This window comes from Mustelus asterias, chromosome 13 (assembly GCF_964213995.1).
Source record: "Mustelus asterias chromosome 13, sMusAst1.hap1.1, whole genome shotgun sequence".
Classification (NCBI taxonomy): Eukaryota; Metazoa; Chordata; class Chondrichthyes; order Carcharhiniformes; family Triakidae; genus Mustelus; species Mustelus asterias.
Genome location: NC_135813.1, coordinates 68,472,461 through 68,488,332, shown reverse-complemented (window position 1 = coordinate 68,488,332; position 15,872 = coordinate 68,472,461). Strand labels below are relative to the sequence as shown.

The window sequence follows — 15,872 nt, the reverse complement described above, 5'->3', positions numbered from 1 at the left end:
TAGATTTGGCCTGGTAAAGACATCTTCATAGTTGAAAATCATATTTAATCCTCTGTGACTTTGTTGTTTTGACTTCCAATTTTGCAGACGGGAAGAAAAATGTCGAATTTCAGGACACTCTAAGGCACTAGTCAAAGTCTCAAAAGTATATTTCATTAAAACATGTACATGTCCAAAAATAACTATTCTTGAATAACTGGATGAAATCTAGTCAACGTTACACAACAATAACATTTTCTGCAGCTTGCAAAAAATACATAATTTTTTAATTGATAAATGAGGAATATGTGACTATTTATAGACATTTTTACTGCATCTACCTGGATCCTGTTTGCATAGGATTCTTCCCATGCAGAAGGAGGACATTTGACCCATCGAGTCTGCACCAATTCTCCGAAAGAGCATGTTACCCTGGCCCACCACCTCCCCCTCCCTCCCTCTCTATCATCATAACCCCGTGCATTTAACATGGGTAATCTGTCTAATCTACACATCTTTGGACACTGAAGGACAATTTGGAATGGCCAATCCACCTAACCTGCACATTTTTCGAGTATGGGAGGAAACCGGACCACCCGGAGGAAACCCATGCAGACACGGGGAGAATGTGCAGACTCCACACGGACAGTCACCCAAGGCTGCCAGGTCCCTGACACTGTGAGGCAGCAGTGCTAACCACTGTGCCACCGTGCCACCCCCATATGACAGATATATCAGGAACATCTTTAGTTTACTCTTGTGTATTCCTTACCTTCTATTGCCTCTAGGTTGTTTAATATGTAAAAGTAAAAGCTATCTTCAAAGGTGGCATTACCGCTGTTCTGTGTTAAAAATCTTCTGAAAGTTGACTGTAAATGCTCCCAGTTCTGGGTGGCTCCTTACCTTCTTCCTAACACTGTAATTCATTTTTGATATAAGCACTCTCCATGGTGCTGATTATGTGATTGATGTATGGTTCGTGTAACTGTAAAGCTATTTCCAGTAAATGGAGATGAGTACAATATCTTTGGGGAAATACTGCACCCTGTCTCATATGAGCTTTCATGCTCTGATATGGAGATAAGTATTTCTCATTGGTCTACTAAACTGAAACATTTTGAACTGGAATTCAGTACAACCTGTCAGTCAATCGCATTGCTTTTAAAATCCTAACAGACTTTGTCATTTGCTTCAATATAAAAAAGTGATGTTGTTATATGATAATTGTGTTTTTCTACCTTGAATTTTCTCCTTCCTTTTCTTAAAACAATGACTTATATTAGAGTGCCAAGGTCAGATTGTACAAACAACAGCAAGGTATTTTGTATAGCACGAGCATAGATTGGGAGTCTAGCTTTTGAGTTATCTGGCTATCAATTGGAGTATTGTGTCCAGTTCTGGGCTTACATTTACACTTCAGGAAGATTCGAAAGCAGAAGCGGTTTGTGAGAATGGTTCCAGGGATGGTTCATTCGTGGGACTTGGGCGTCGCTGGCTGGCTAGCATTTATTGCCCATCCCTAGTTGTTCGAGGGCAGTTGAGAGTTAACCCCACATTGTTGTAGCTCTGGAGTAACATGTAGGCCAGACCAGGTAAGGATGGCAGATTTCCTTCTCTAAAGGACATTAGTGAACCAGATGGGTTTTTCCTGACACTCGACATGGTCATCAGTATATTCTTAATTCCAGATATTTCATATTGAATTCAAATTCCAGCATCTGCCATGGCCGGATTCGAACCCTGGTCCCCAGAACATTAACTGAGTTTCTGGATTAATAGTCTAGCGATAATACCACTAGGTCATCAGTGAAGTTGGAACTGCTTTCCTTGCAGAAGAGAATGTTGAGGGGAGATTTGATAGATATTCAAAACTATGAGAGTCTGTACAGGGTAGATAGGGAAAGCCAGTTCCCATTGGTTGAAGGATGAATAACAAGAGGGCACAGATTTAAGGCAATTGCCAAAGAAGCAATGGTGATACGAGGAAAAACTGGGCAGAATTTTCTATTCCGGGGCTAAGTCCCATGACGGGGGTGGAAATGGGAGTGTTTCTCCCATGGAGGCTGGTGGGAATTTACCCTGAATCGATGCCGGCCTGATTAGTTATGCAGTCGGGGGCTTCCCAATGTTTGTTGTGGTGAGGTGGGTTGGATGGTGTGCTCCCTGCTGTTACATCTGGGTGTCATGTTTAAAAGATGCCTGGACATCACACTTATCCACCATTGAAGGAGGAAATGACGCACCAATTATAGGGAGATCTGCCCTCTGATTCAGTCACACGTGCCTGGAGATCTTCCTCAAAGCTATGGAGGTCAGGAGGGCGGCCCTTTACCCAAAGGATGGAAGGGGGAGGCTGAGCCAACACACTAACGCAGCATCGGAGGTGGAGGTCTCCTTGGAGGTTAGTGCCCATGTTCTCCACCAGAGGACTGACCTACAGTGCCAGAAATGAATGACCTCATCCACTCCACAAAGATAAATGAATCCTCAACTGCTCACACTCACCTCACTGAATGATACAGGGGCCATGGGGCTCAGTGTGCAGCTCCCCTGCGCCCCCCATCCCACTCCCAGTTGCTAAGTGCACTGCTTCCCACTCCATCATCCGATCCAATCCACTCCCCGCATGCCCCACCCCATGGCACTGCCTGGTGTCCAGTGGGCACTGCTGGGGTGCCAGGCTGGCAGTGTCAGGGCACCTGGTGGACACTGCCAGGGTGCCTCATTGTTGCCAAACTTGAATCAATCTTGGCTCACAATTGTAGCTGCTCATGTAATTCGGATCAAGTCTGCTTCTAATTCTTCAGTACAAAGATTGCAAAGCATTTCCAGTGAAATTTGCTGGAACTTTCTCTATAAAAATTAAAAATTGCATAACAAAGAAGACAAGATGTGTAGACTGTAATTTGAGACCATTATAAATTAAATCCTTTGAAGTTTACTCAAAATCTGTTCATTAGACGAGACTTTGATGTTTTGCAATCATATATTCATTGCTTATCGGGAAGGATGTCTGCTGATTTCCAGTAATACTCAGCTTATCTAGTTTTATTAATACATGCTGAATATTACAGTAAAGCTGAAGGTAGTTATTATGGTGTATACTTCAATTAAGATCATTTTGAATTCCTGTCTGTGCGTCAAATATTAAACGCAGGCCTGTTGAAAATTAGATAAGAGCTTTCATAATTTAAACGCAGGCCTGTTGAAAATTAGATAAGAGCTTTCATAATTTCACAAACGTTTCATCTGCATTTCGATGTGAATTGAAAAGTAATTTTTTTTGTCCTTATTTTCTCTCCTGTGGTGAGTGGTAGGGGTCATATTCCTGGCGCTATCCAGCTACATCTGACCTAATCTGAGCAGATGATATGGGCCAACATTCTGGTGCAGCTCCAAGGGAGTTCTTCATTGTTGGAGGTACCTACTTTCGGATGAGAAATTTAAACAGGGTTTTGTTATGAAGGGCAATTATATAATGGCTCACACCACCTCAGGTGGTAAATGTCCAGTATGTGCGTGCATCATTCTGGAGTTGGTTTGCCCTGCCTTCGACTCCCTCCCGAAGGGTTTGCAGCTTAGAGTGAGTGAAGTTGCACCTTATTCCACGCTCTGCTATCTGGGCACAAATAACAACATAACAACATAGGAGCACGAGCAGACCACATGGTATAGCGCTGACAAAGAGTCATCCAGACTTGAAGCATTAGCTCTGTTCTCTCTTCACAGATGCTGTCAGACTTGCTGAGATTTTCCAGCATTGTGTATTTTTGTTGTGTATGGTGCTTCAAAGCTGCTTTATCATTCAATATCATCATGGCTGATCTTATGCCTCAGCTCCAATTTCCCAAACACTCCCCATATCCATACATACCCTGGTAGATCTCACCCTTTAACACACCCTGGGGACAGAATTCCAGAGATTCACATCTCTCTGAATGAAAGAATTCCTTTTCACCTCAGTCATAAACGATAGGCCCCTTACCCTGAGACTGTGCCCCCGTGTTTTAATGTACCCTGCCGGAGGGAGTAACATCTGCCTGCTGTTTCAAGCGCCTTTAGAATCTTGAATGTTTCAATTCAGGTGTGATTTTCCCGGCCTGCTGCTCTGCTCGAGTGGCGCAGTTGGCCGGGAAATGTCAGCGAGGGCCTGTAGTGGGATTTGTGACTGGTGTCCAGCCAATCGTGACTCTCTCAGGCTATTCTTTGCAATGTAATCAGCCTTGCACCGGGAATCAGCATGAGGCTGATTACAATATGGAAATCTCAATTTCCACCTCATTATTAAGTCTGGGACAGTATTGTCCGGGCTGGCTAATGTCTCCCCCACCCCCAGCCAAGAGAGGTTCCCACCAGCAGGGATTAAAGCTGGTCCCCCTGAACGGGAACCAAGCTTGATCACCTCGCTGGTGGGAATAGAGACCATTGAGGCCCCCCCACACCCACCCCCCCCCCCCCCCAGGATGTTGGGGGCAGGGGGATTGTCCCTTGGGCTGTGCCAGCCTGCCAATGCCAGCCTGGCATGTTGGTAGTGCCAGCATGGCACCCTGGCAAAGCCAGCCTGCTATCCTGGCACTGCCCACCAGGCACTGGGCAGTGCCAAGGGGGCGCAGCCTCAGGAGGCAGTGCCTACTGGGGGGGTGATTGGTGATGGTGGGGGAACTGCTGTACACTCGGTGCTGGCCATGGGGAAGGGGTGTAGGGTTGGCCATGGGGAGGTGTCGGGCTGGCCATGGGGAATGGTCGGCGCTAGCCCTGGGTGGGGTGGGGGGGGTCAGGGAAGCCGGCGATCGGGAGGCTGGCGATGGGGGGGGCCAGTGCGCATGCACCGATCTCCCTACTGACAGGTCAGCACATGCACAGTGGCCCAATCAGCGAGCTGAGGCTGGCCTCTAGGGCTGAATTAGACCCATCCCCTCACTGGCCTGAATCCCCCAGCAGACTCTGCAAAGCACAGAGTGCTGCAAATTCATCCCATTAATTACACCCAAAAGACGGGCAGGAAAATCTCCCGTTTTCCTGCCAGTTGGACACTTAGTTTTTCTGTAGGAAAATTGGCCCCGACTTCTCATTCTTTTAAGCTCCAGAGAGTATGGACCCATCATAAGACAACCCTCTCATTCCAGGAACCAAATTAGTGAACCTCTGCTGTATAGCTTCCAAGGCATTATATCATTCTTCAGATGTAGAGAAAAAAAAACACAGTAATCCAAGAGTGGTCTCACCAAAGGACTGTATCATTTTAGCATGACTTCCTTAGTCTTATATTCCTGACCACTTTTAATAAGGGCCAACATGCCATTTGCCTTAGTAATTGTTTGCTGAGCCTTCCTGTTAACTTCCTGTGCACCTTGTATGAGTATACTTAGGTTTCTCTGAAAATTAACATAAGAATTCCACCCTTTTAAACAATAATCTACATTTCTACAATCAAAGCAAATAACCTCACACTTCCGCACATCATACTCTATCTGCTATTTGTGCATTTACTTAATATTTTTTGCAGTCTTTGTGTTCTCCTCACATTCCTATCCAAATTTGTATCATCAGCAAACTTAAATTCAATAGTTTGTCTCCTCATCTAAGTCATTAATATAGATTGTGAATAGCTTAGGCCCCAGTACTGCTACTTGCGACACTCCACCAGTTACAGACTACCTTAACTGTTTATCCCTACCCTCTGCTTCCTGTCCATTAACCAACCCTCCATCCCTGCTAATGTATCACCCACAACTCCATTAGCCCTTAACTTATTGATCTTTTGGAAATCCAAGTATACTAAATCCGCAGGCTCTCCTTTAGCTAGCTACTAGTTACATCCTCAATAAGCTCAAATAAAATTGTCAAACATAATTTCCATTTCATAAATCCATGTTGATTCTGTCTGATCATACTCTGAATTTCTAAGTGCCTTGTCACGACTTCCTGAATAATATAGAATAGAATAGAATCCCTACAGTACAGAAGGAGGCCATTAGGCCCATTGAGTCTGTACAGACCACAATCCCATCCAGGTCCTATTCCCATCACCCTCATTTACCCTGCTAATCCTCCTGACACTAGTGTCAATTTAACATGGCCAATCAACCTAACCCACACATCTTTGGACTGTGAGAGGAAACCGGAGCACCGGGAGGAAACCCACGCAGACATGGGGAGAAAGTGCAAACTCTATACAGACAGTGACCCAAGGCTGGAATTGAACCTGGGTCCCTGGTGCTGTGAAGCAGCAGTGTTAACCACTCCAGCTAACCATTCCAGCAATCATTTTCCAAATGCCTCATGTCAGGATAACTGGCCTATAGTTTTCCATTTTCTTTCTTCTCTCCTTTTCTCCTTGAAAAAATGGTTTAACATTTGCTGATTCATCTGGGACCATCCCTAGAATCTAAGGAATTTTGGAAAATCAGCGCATCCACTGTCTCTGCATTTGTTGCTTTTAGAGCCCTAGATTGTAGGCCTTCAGGGCTGGGGATTTGTCAGTTTTTAGTCCTTTAAGTTCCTTTAACACATTTTCTCTGAGGACATTAATTACTTTAAGTTTCTCATTATTAATCAGCCTCTTGGTTACTCTATATTTCTGGCATTTAATGCATGTCTTCTACTGTGAAGACGGCACAAAGGGTTTGATTTTTACCTCAGAGGTGAGAAAGAGTATGCAGGTCTGCTTTTGGATCCTAAACCTGCCTCGAGTGGAAAACTGGTTGGAGTTAAGATTTTCACAAGGGTGCCCTTAGTTTATATGGAGATGGATTTCCTGTCAATTTACAGGCAACAACTTGTGTTGATTTGCAACTCATGGTTGTGACTTATCCTTACAAATTACTGGGTTATTTATGCGTACATTGAACGCGCTGTTACCTTGACAGTAAATTCTGACCCAAGATGTTAATTAATCGTTGGAGGTCGTCTGTTGGTATCTCCTCTTTCAGCTTGGCCCGTTGAAATTTGGGCCACTAACATATCTGCTGTGCTAAAGATTGTATTTATTTAGGATCTTTAACGCAGAAAAAAACATCCCGAGGCATTTCAAACAGAGACAAAAATCAAGCAAAAATTCTTATTGAACCGTAGAATGAAATATTAGAAGGGGTAAGTAGAAGTAGCTTTTAAATCAATGGAGGAGTTGGACAATGAAGATGCACTGCAGGAATGGCTCCAAATTTTTTTGGAGGAGAGAAACGAGTCTTGTTGCACCAGACGTAGGCAATCTGCAGGTCCAATTATGTTTGAACCAAGATAGATCTGTAGGGGTATGACTAAATAGTCCACAAAAAGAGGGGGAGGATATTTTTCTGGCTAAGATTCGGCGAGGTGTGATCAGCAAACACCCTGGGGGGGAGGGGGTACGTGCTCTTACCAAAAAATTCCAAGTGCCAAACAAGTGTGAAAACAGGAGGAATTTGTGCCTTTTTTTGAGGTGACTTAAAAATCGAATCACACCTGACTTTGTCAAATAAATCAAGCCAAACTTGGTTTCTGCCAGCAGGGGGAGTGGGTGGGGCCAAAATTGCCCAAAAGCTGGCCGGTAGCAGCAGAGGGTGCCATTTCTGTGCTCTGCGAACAGAGCGATTTGTCGCTGCCTTTCCCAGTTAAAGCCGGCTTTCCTGGTCGATCACCCCCCCCAACTATCCGGGGCTCTGTGGATGATTGCTCCCCCCCCTCCACCCGGACCGATCGCCAATCCTGCACCCCCACCGCGCCCCCCGTGCCCCCCCCCCCCCCCCGCCCCCCCCCCGCACCTCCCGGCCTCATTTGTAATATTTAAGTGCTATTTAACATAGTATTTAAATATTGACATCTAATGCCGGCAAGATCGCGAGAGGCGAGAAATCGGGCGTGAACCTAATTTCTCAGTTGTCTCGTAATCTCACCCCTTGCCCATCAGTCTGTAGGGTGAGAGGGTAACATTGCCCCTGTAAGTTTTTTGGGCAACTCAGGCCTTTTTATGAGCTGGGAAAAGGACTTGAACCCTAAAGAACTGTGAAAGTGGCCACATTTGGCTGCAGAACTTGACCAAAAATTTCCCAGGGAGCTCAGCCAGCCTGTGTGTGTGTGTGTGTGTGTGTGTGTGTGTGTGAAGGGGCCCAGTCCAAAAATTGCAAGCAGCCAGAAACCAGACGGACTGCTGATTAGGTTATCAGCAGCACAAAAAGGAACTCACGACATCACCAGACTAGGCCGGCAGCAAGACAATACACCTGGTCTGGACTCAATACAAGTGATAATGGCCTTGTCCCAGAGCGAGGAGAAGCCCATTTCCACAATGGGAAAACAATTAAACGATCTCCAATGGAACAATAAAGGACAACAAGAGACCCATCACCTGGGATAGGATCATCTGGTCTCTCTGGACTGTAAGATCGCAGTTGCAGATAACACTAGCAAGCCTTTGTCTGTGGAACTGCCGGTTGGAAGGGGGCGGAGTTGGCAGGAAAAAAATTCAGGTTTTACAATATAAAAGGATGGTCAGGCCGGCCATCTCTCTCTTTTCTCTTCGGACCAGCATGACAGCACTCTCCACTCTCTCCTCCTGTTGCTGCCTCTCGTTTGTCTCCAGCACGCAGCCCGAAGCCCACTGAGCAATTTAAACTAGGATTGTGAGTACCCTCCGGTAATTCGCGAAGTTCCTGAGATCATCATAGTGGATGAGGCTTTGGGGAAAGGGGGGGCTTTTGCATGCACCTTTCATAGTTTAAGACACTGGTAAGCTTGTGTAAAGTAAGCATTCCGGTGTGTCATTTTAGTATTCCTTCCATAGCTATAGTCTTATAGAGCATAAGGCATTGTGTGTTGTTTTCCTGGTGTTTGATGATTGACCTTGATGTTTTAATAAATATATATATATATCTTTGACTTCCATTGGAGTCCGTTTTGATCTTTTCAATTTCTCACCAATGATCTCTGACTAAGTCACCATATTAAATATTCCTTACCATAATTCCGGAGTCTAGAACTGAGGGTACCCTGGGCGCTTCGAAACCGCCCACTCAGGAAAGGCTGCCAGGTAGTGGACAGGCAGCAGTTTCCTTTTCTCTCTCTTGGGAGCGCTACTCTAGTGAAGTAGACGCAAGGTGGCCATTGTTCCATCGGCGAGAGAGAGAATCACTCGGGCATTGGTGGGGTTTGGGTAACGGAGAACCAAACCTAAAATAAGCCCAGTGGAGTTAAAAAGAGGGATCCCGCTACAAAGAGGGATCAATGTAAACTAGGAATTGGTGCATGGGTCTCATGAGCTCACACTGCCAGAGCTGGTTGTGCCTCCTCCACAAGAATCTCATGTGGAGACCAACATCAGCCCATTCACCTTTTAGTCATCAGTCCTTAGGCTAATGGAGGGGGAAGCTAATGCGTTGGGGGGTTGGATGGGGAGGGTGGAGTGGGGAGGAGGGGTGGGGCAGTGTTACAGGGTGGCCCAGTGGTTGGAGAGGGCACAGTATGGGGAGAGCGGTGATCCTGACTCCTGTAGAGTCAGAGGGACACAGATATTCCAACGGCTCCACAGGAAGGTGTTTTTTATAATCAAAGACGTCCCTTTGGTTGGTTGCCATAGGAACTGCTGAAGAATCCTGGGATAGAAATTAATATGTGTTGCATTGTTTTCTCAGATGGAAAATGAGCATAAAGCAAAACAATTCGGCAATTCCTTAATTTTTGGAGGTGTTGTTCCCATTGTTTAAGTTATTAAAGTTATTGCCTTAGGCTGGGGTGAGGGGGGCAGTGGTGCAGTGTATTGTTCAGGATTAGCCCAAATAATGCACGGTGAGTATTCAAATCTTTCAAGTTTTTTATTAACCTGCTAGCAAGGAGAATAGACACAGCGAACAGTGAATCTCACTATGGTGTTGTGTCGATTCATACAGATATTTAACAGTTGTAGTTAATTACAGCAAACGAGAAACGAGCAACTTTCTAATCCTTTATTTGCATACATAGTCCACCAATCATAGCATAGCTTTTTGCCCTTTCTTATCCAATAGCAAACCGTCTCCTTCGTTAGCATCATATCTTGTTATTTGGTAATTGTCCTGGTAACTTGGCTTTGTTTTCATCCTGTGTCCTAGCTGGAAGCCAGTGTTTATGAAACTGACCAAGGTTAGATTAGTCTCTCATCCTGAGTACGTAAGTGTGGGCCTCACTGAAGGCCAAGTAGGCTAATAATCATTTTCCCTTACTTAATAGAGTTCTTTGACATAACTTAATTTCCACAATTGTTGTAGCTTCATTTTTCCATACCAGCACCTGTAGTTTTTAACTGCTTTTAACTATCGTTTCACGATATTTATTGTTTTATTTGAAGTGAGCATCCCAACTCTTGCAGAACAAAGTGTATTAAATATTTGGCCATAGCTAGAATTATAACTTAATTTCCACAGTATTGACACTGGGCTGGCAATCCAGAGACCCAGAATATGCTCTGAGGACTTGGGTTCAAATCCCACCATGGCAGGTGGTTGAATTTGAACCCAATAAAAATCTGCAATTAAAAGTCTAATGATGACCATGAAAACGTTGCCGATTGTTGTAAACATCCACCCAGTTCACTCATGTCCTTCTGGGAAGGAAATCTGCTATCCTTACCTGGTCTGGGGGCGGCACGGTAGCACAGTAGCACAGTGGTTAGCACTGCTGCTTCACAGCTCCAGGGACCTGGGTTCGATTCCCGGCTTGGGTCACTGTCTGTGTGGAGTTTGCACATTCTCCTTGTGTCTGCGTGGGTTTCCTCCGGGTGCTCCGGTTTCCTCCCACAGTCCAAAGATGTGCGGGTTAGGTTGATTGGCCATGCTATAAATTGCCCCTTAGAGTCCCGAGATGCATAGGTTAAAGGGATTAGCGGGTAAAATATGTAGGGATATGGGGGCCTGGGTGGGATTGTGGTCGGTGCAGACTCGATGGGCCGAATGGCCTCCTTCTGCACTGTAGGGTTTCTATGATTCTATGATTCTGGCCTACATGTGAATCCAGAATCACAACAATGTGGTTTAACTCTTAAATGCCCTCTGAAATGGCCTAGTGAGCCATTGTTCAAGGGCAATTAGGGATGGGCAATAAATGTGACACTCACATCCTAGGAATGAATTTAAAAAAGAGATACCTAAAACATCCTCGAAGCATCCCATCCATAAATTAGTTGGTGATGAGTGAGGACAGGGCTTGTTTTTCCACGAGCTCCGTGGAAACGTGGAGAAATGAGGCTTCCCTGGTACAACTGAGCTAGTCCCCCTGACACTAAGAGGCAATTTAGCGTGGCCAATCCACCTAATCTGCACATCTTTGGACTGTGGGAGGAAACCGGAGCACCTGGAGGAAACCCACGCAGACATGGGGAGAAGATGCAAACTCCACACAGACAGTGACCCAAGCCAGGAATCGAACCCAGGTTCCTGGTGCTGTGAGGCAGCAAAGCTAACCACTGTGGCACTGTGCTGCCAAACTGTGCCACCGTGCCGCCCACACTCGATTAATGTGACCGGCACAAAAATACATCCTTCCTGCCTTCTGTTTGCTCTGCACTTGGACCAAAATAGGTTCTGCCCTGAATGAATATGATTTACATTGCTGCCTTGTGCGTTAGACTAATGAATGATACAAGATTTACCAGATATGAAGGCTGTGCCCCTTAAAAGAGGAATCATTAGCGACCTATTCTATAAATACAAATCTTATAAAGAATTATTTCACGGAGAGTATTGCACCTTACTGGAAATGCAACTAAAATTAATTATCACTCATTTGGTTAATGTACCCTGTTAAATTTTACAAGGAAGCACATGTTCTACATGTTGATAAATTTATCTTTATCACGTTCATCTCCCTATTCTCTCCGTTTCAAAGGCATTCAAGGACATTGGAACTGAGATCTTAGAAATGAGAACATTTGAAGCAGCGTATTCTGGAAAAGCAGACTGTTTACTGACAGGATAATCACAGAGCGAGCGCACTCAAAGGTGGCTGAAGGATTGCTTTCTGTTTTACCAGTTCCACTGTAATGAGACCTTAAGAAATCCTTGTGCTTGTTATGCACTGGGCATGCCTGTTGCTCATTAGAAGTGAGCAAAAAAAAAACTCCTGTGGCCATTGTGTAAAGAACTAATTGGCCGTGTTTCGTTTTGTTAAAAATAATTTTTCACATTCTGCAGTGAATATAAAAGAAATCCGGCTGTCAAACAGATGTGTGTTGTTGCACATTATTTATTGTTCAGCAATTAAGCAAATAAAAAGTCAACTTAGTAACAGCTGAATGAACTTTATGTGATACAGAAATAGCAGTGAAAGATGGACAGTTGGTCACAGACACATGGGGCTGGATTTACGTGGAACTCGCGCGACTCCAGGAATCTTTCAAAATGGTGGACAGGGTCTGGATCCAGAAGACCCACCTCAATTTCCAGCAGATCCAACTTTTGCCAGTAGGGGGCAGTGCATGAAGCACACAGACTGGGCTATTTAAACTCAGTGCACAGGACAGCGCTGATCTGATTCGCTACAGGAATGGCCTCAACCCACAATGTGTGTTCCACAACTTCATGATAGAGATTTAAGTGCTCGTGAAGGGCAAGTAATGAATGGGGAATTGCCAAGTTGTCAAATTCTGTAAGTCCCCTGCCCTTTAAATTTTGAAAACAGAACCTGCTTGCCTAGGCCTGTTAGAGTAAAAAGAAAAACGTGTGCTTTCAGTTTCAATAGCTGTTTGTTGACTTAACCATGAGAGTTATTGGTACAGCATTTCCCCTTGATTGCTTCCACAATCTGTCATTATCATTGGATGTGGGGTGGAGGGTTGTTGGTGGGGGAATTGTATAAATTCACAGATTAATTCACAGCCTCAGCAGGTTAGTAAAGGATTTGTTGCCTTTGATGTGGGGTTATGCATGCAAATGTTTTATAAGGGATTAAGTACTTGATGTGATTTAAATGCATTGAAAGGGCTTTTTTGAATGAGAATGTTTTGATATAATGAAGTCTGCGTTAAACACATGTAACTATTTATTTCATCTCAGCGTGGCTTCTGAGGTCTGAGCATGGAGAGTGTAAGGACAAAGGGTCTTCAGTGGATGGCATGGGCAGGCACTAAACTGGCATAAGGGCTTAAAGGGTCCTTGGAGATGAGGGGAGTTGGCATAGAGGGTATGAAGGGCTATTGGGTGTTCGTGGGGTGTATGGGTTGTTGTGAAGTGTGTGAGAAGCCATTGGGCAATGGTGGAGTGGCATGGTTGGCAGAGGGATATGAGGGGCCATTGGGGATGGTAGGGAAATGGGTTCTCATGAGTTGGCATGGATAAGGGATGGAGAGAGGATGGGGGTGAGGGGGGTGAGAGGTGAGAGCTAGAGGGCCTAATATTTAACAACACACTGGGATGGAGTCCCAAAGAATTGAGGCAGGCTGGTTAAACAGTCCGCATCTGCATTCAACAGACCTGGTGGCCGCTTCTTGTCTGTGTCCTAGGCACGACTCCGGCCTGTACCTGCCCATTCCCCATCCCCACAGGAGTAAAGCCCCATGTTTGAAACAATTTCTCCCAAGGTAAGTGTGCTGTGCTAGGCGATTTGCTGACTCTGGAGCAAAGAGTCCTGACACTTGTTAATTGAACCGCTGCTGCGTGTCCCCAATCTCTTCACAACCAGATTTATTTACATTTCCATCTTCACCTCATGGCGGGGAAGATCATTCATCCACTATGGAAATGACCTGATTTTTATACCATTGCCGTTAATGGAATGGAAATTGCAGAGGGATGCTGGTTTGTACGGATTCTATAACAGATGGACCACCTGCTCTGCCCGGTTAGAGCCCACGCCCAACCCTGAAGGGGAAATCAGTCCACCAGGTTATGGCCTAGTAGGGTTCAATAGCAGTTGGGTATACTGCCCAATTCCTCTATGCCAGATCACCGCCCAGGTGAGCTCCCTGACGTTTGAGCGATCTACCGGCCAGGTCAGTTGCCTTCCTGAGTGACAGTCCCTATAATGATTACCCTTTTTTGTAAAAGAGTTTCACAATTTGTCTTGCTTCTTCCTAATTTCCTAATTTGCATCCTTTGATGTTTGAAGTCTACTTTGCATTCAATAATTTAGCTGGTTCAGCTTTAACAACTCTCCCATCTCAGTACAAATAGGTTAATGATTTGACTTTGATGCACAAGGCTGATTTTTAAGCAGTAAATATATTTTTAGGCAATGAAATTTGAATCTGCAGTTTTATTTTTGCTTTTATGGGTGCTGTCCATGGTGTACATGCAGACGTCTGCACTATTCGCGTCAGACATCATTTTGGCGACAGCATTAACATGCGCTCACGGACCGTCTGCCGGATGTACGCAGAGTAGACAGATTGTGATGCCAGTGACGTCCATATAACATCAGTGCCATCATGTTGGAGCTCAACGCTCCAGCTAACCCCATCTCCTAACATCATGAATTCAAACATGCGTCCATCAGCAGGAATGCCCTACCCATCAGCATTTTTCTTTAAGGATTAATCAACTATTTAGGTGCATTGGGTAAACCTAAATCAGGGTTAGGTGCACTGGCCATGCTAAATTTCCCCTCAGTGTACCCGAACAGGCACCGGAGTATGGCAACTAGGGGATTTTCACAGTCTTCATTGGCATGCTAATGCAAGCCTACTTGTGGCACCAATAAATAAACTTTAAGCTATTTACGGGTTAGTTACTGCTCGATATCTACTCACTGTTATTGCAACTGTGGGAGTATTTCGTGATTTACAGAGCTCCTAAAAGTTGCTAAAAGTCGATAGGGTAAGGTGTGTCACATCTTGAAGGACTTTGTTCTGACCTGAAAATCCCTGCAGAAATCAGTTGCTCTCAGATACAGGTGGTGTAGGTTGCCACCCATCTTGGGCTGGAGTGTGACGGGGAGGAAGAAGAGATGTCACAGAGCAGGGCAAGTTGCTGGAAGAAGGAGGAGGGGGCGAAGGACTCCCAGTAAGTAGCTATATCTGCTTAGAGTGTTCAGGGAGTGATTCTCTAACCTCCTACCCATTAGGAACAGTATGTCTCTCCTTTACTAAGGAGTGCTCACTGACATCTTCCAACTGCTGCAGCCTCAACTACAGCCTGGGAGCTGTCAGGGGCTATGAAGGTGAGGACACCATTGTCAGGGGCTATGAAGGTGACCACGGCCATGAACTTTCAACCTGGCTCCCACCAGGTTGCAGCAGGTTATATTTGCAACACCTGGGAATTTATTGTTCATTGTTGCGTAAGGGAGGTCACCGAGTCTCTATTCCAAGAGATCTGACTCTGTTTCACTCTCACTTTGCAGAGAGAAGCAGGTGGAGCAAACATGCTGATTCCAAACTTCCCCATGGTGCAGGGTATCTCCGACTTTCTGCAGGTCACTTTGTGGAAACCGTGTGACAATATACGAAAGCCCACCAATGCCTCTACTTTCTCAGGAGACTAAGGAAATTTGGCATGTCTGCTACAACTCTCACCAATTTTTACAGCTGCACCATAGAAAGCATTCTTTCTGGTTGTGTCACAGCTTGGTATGATAATCCTGTTCTGTCCAAGACTGCAAGAAACTACAAAGTTTCGTGAACAAAGTCCAGTCCATCACTCAAACCAGCCTCCCACCCACTGACTCCTTCCTGGTGCCTTGGAAAAGCAGCCAGCATAATTAAAGATCCCACACATCCTGGACTTACTCTCTTCCATCTTCTTCCGTTGGGAAAAAGATAAGAAAGTCTGAGGACACATACCAACCGACTCAAAAACAGCTTTTTCTTCTTCCCTGCTGCCATCAGACTTTTGAATGGGCCTACCTTGCATTAAGTTGATCCTTCTCTACACCTTTGCTATGACTGTAACACCACATGCTGCACTCTCTCCTTTCCTTCCCTATGCATGGTATCCTTTGAATGTACAGCG

The 15,872-nt window shown here is 45.1% G+C and overlaps 1 long non-coding RNA gene across 1 annotated transcript; it reads left to right on the top strand.

The window, feature by feature from the left end:
- The first annotated feature begins 2,252 nt into the window (after positions 1-2,252).
- Positions 2,253-12,038, top strand: LOC144503146 (uncharacterized). Its single transcript, XR_013499419.1, has 3 exons — positions 2,253-2,380; positions 3,297-3,399; positions 11,815-12,038. It is a non-coding gene; the product is annotated as an uncharacterized LOC144503146 (long non-coding RNA).
- Positions 12,039-15,872: the final 3,834 nt, after the last annotated feature.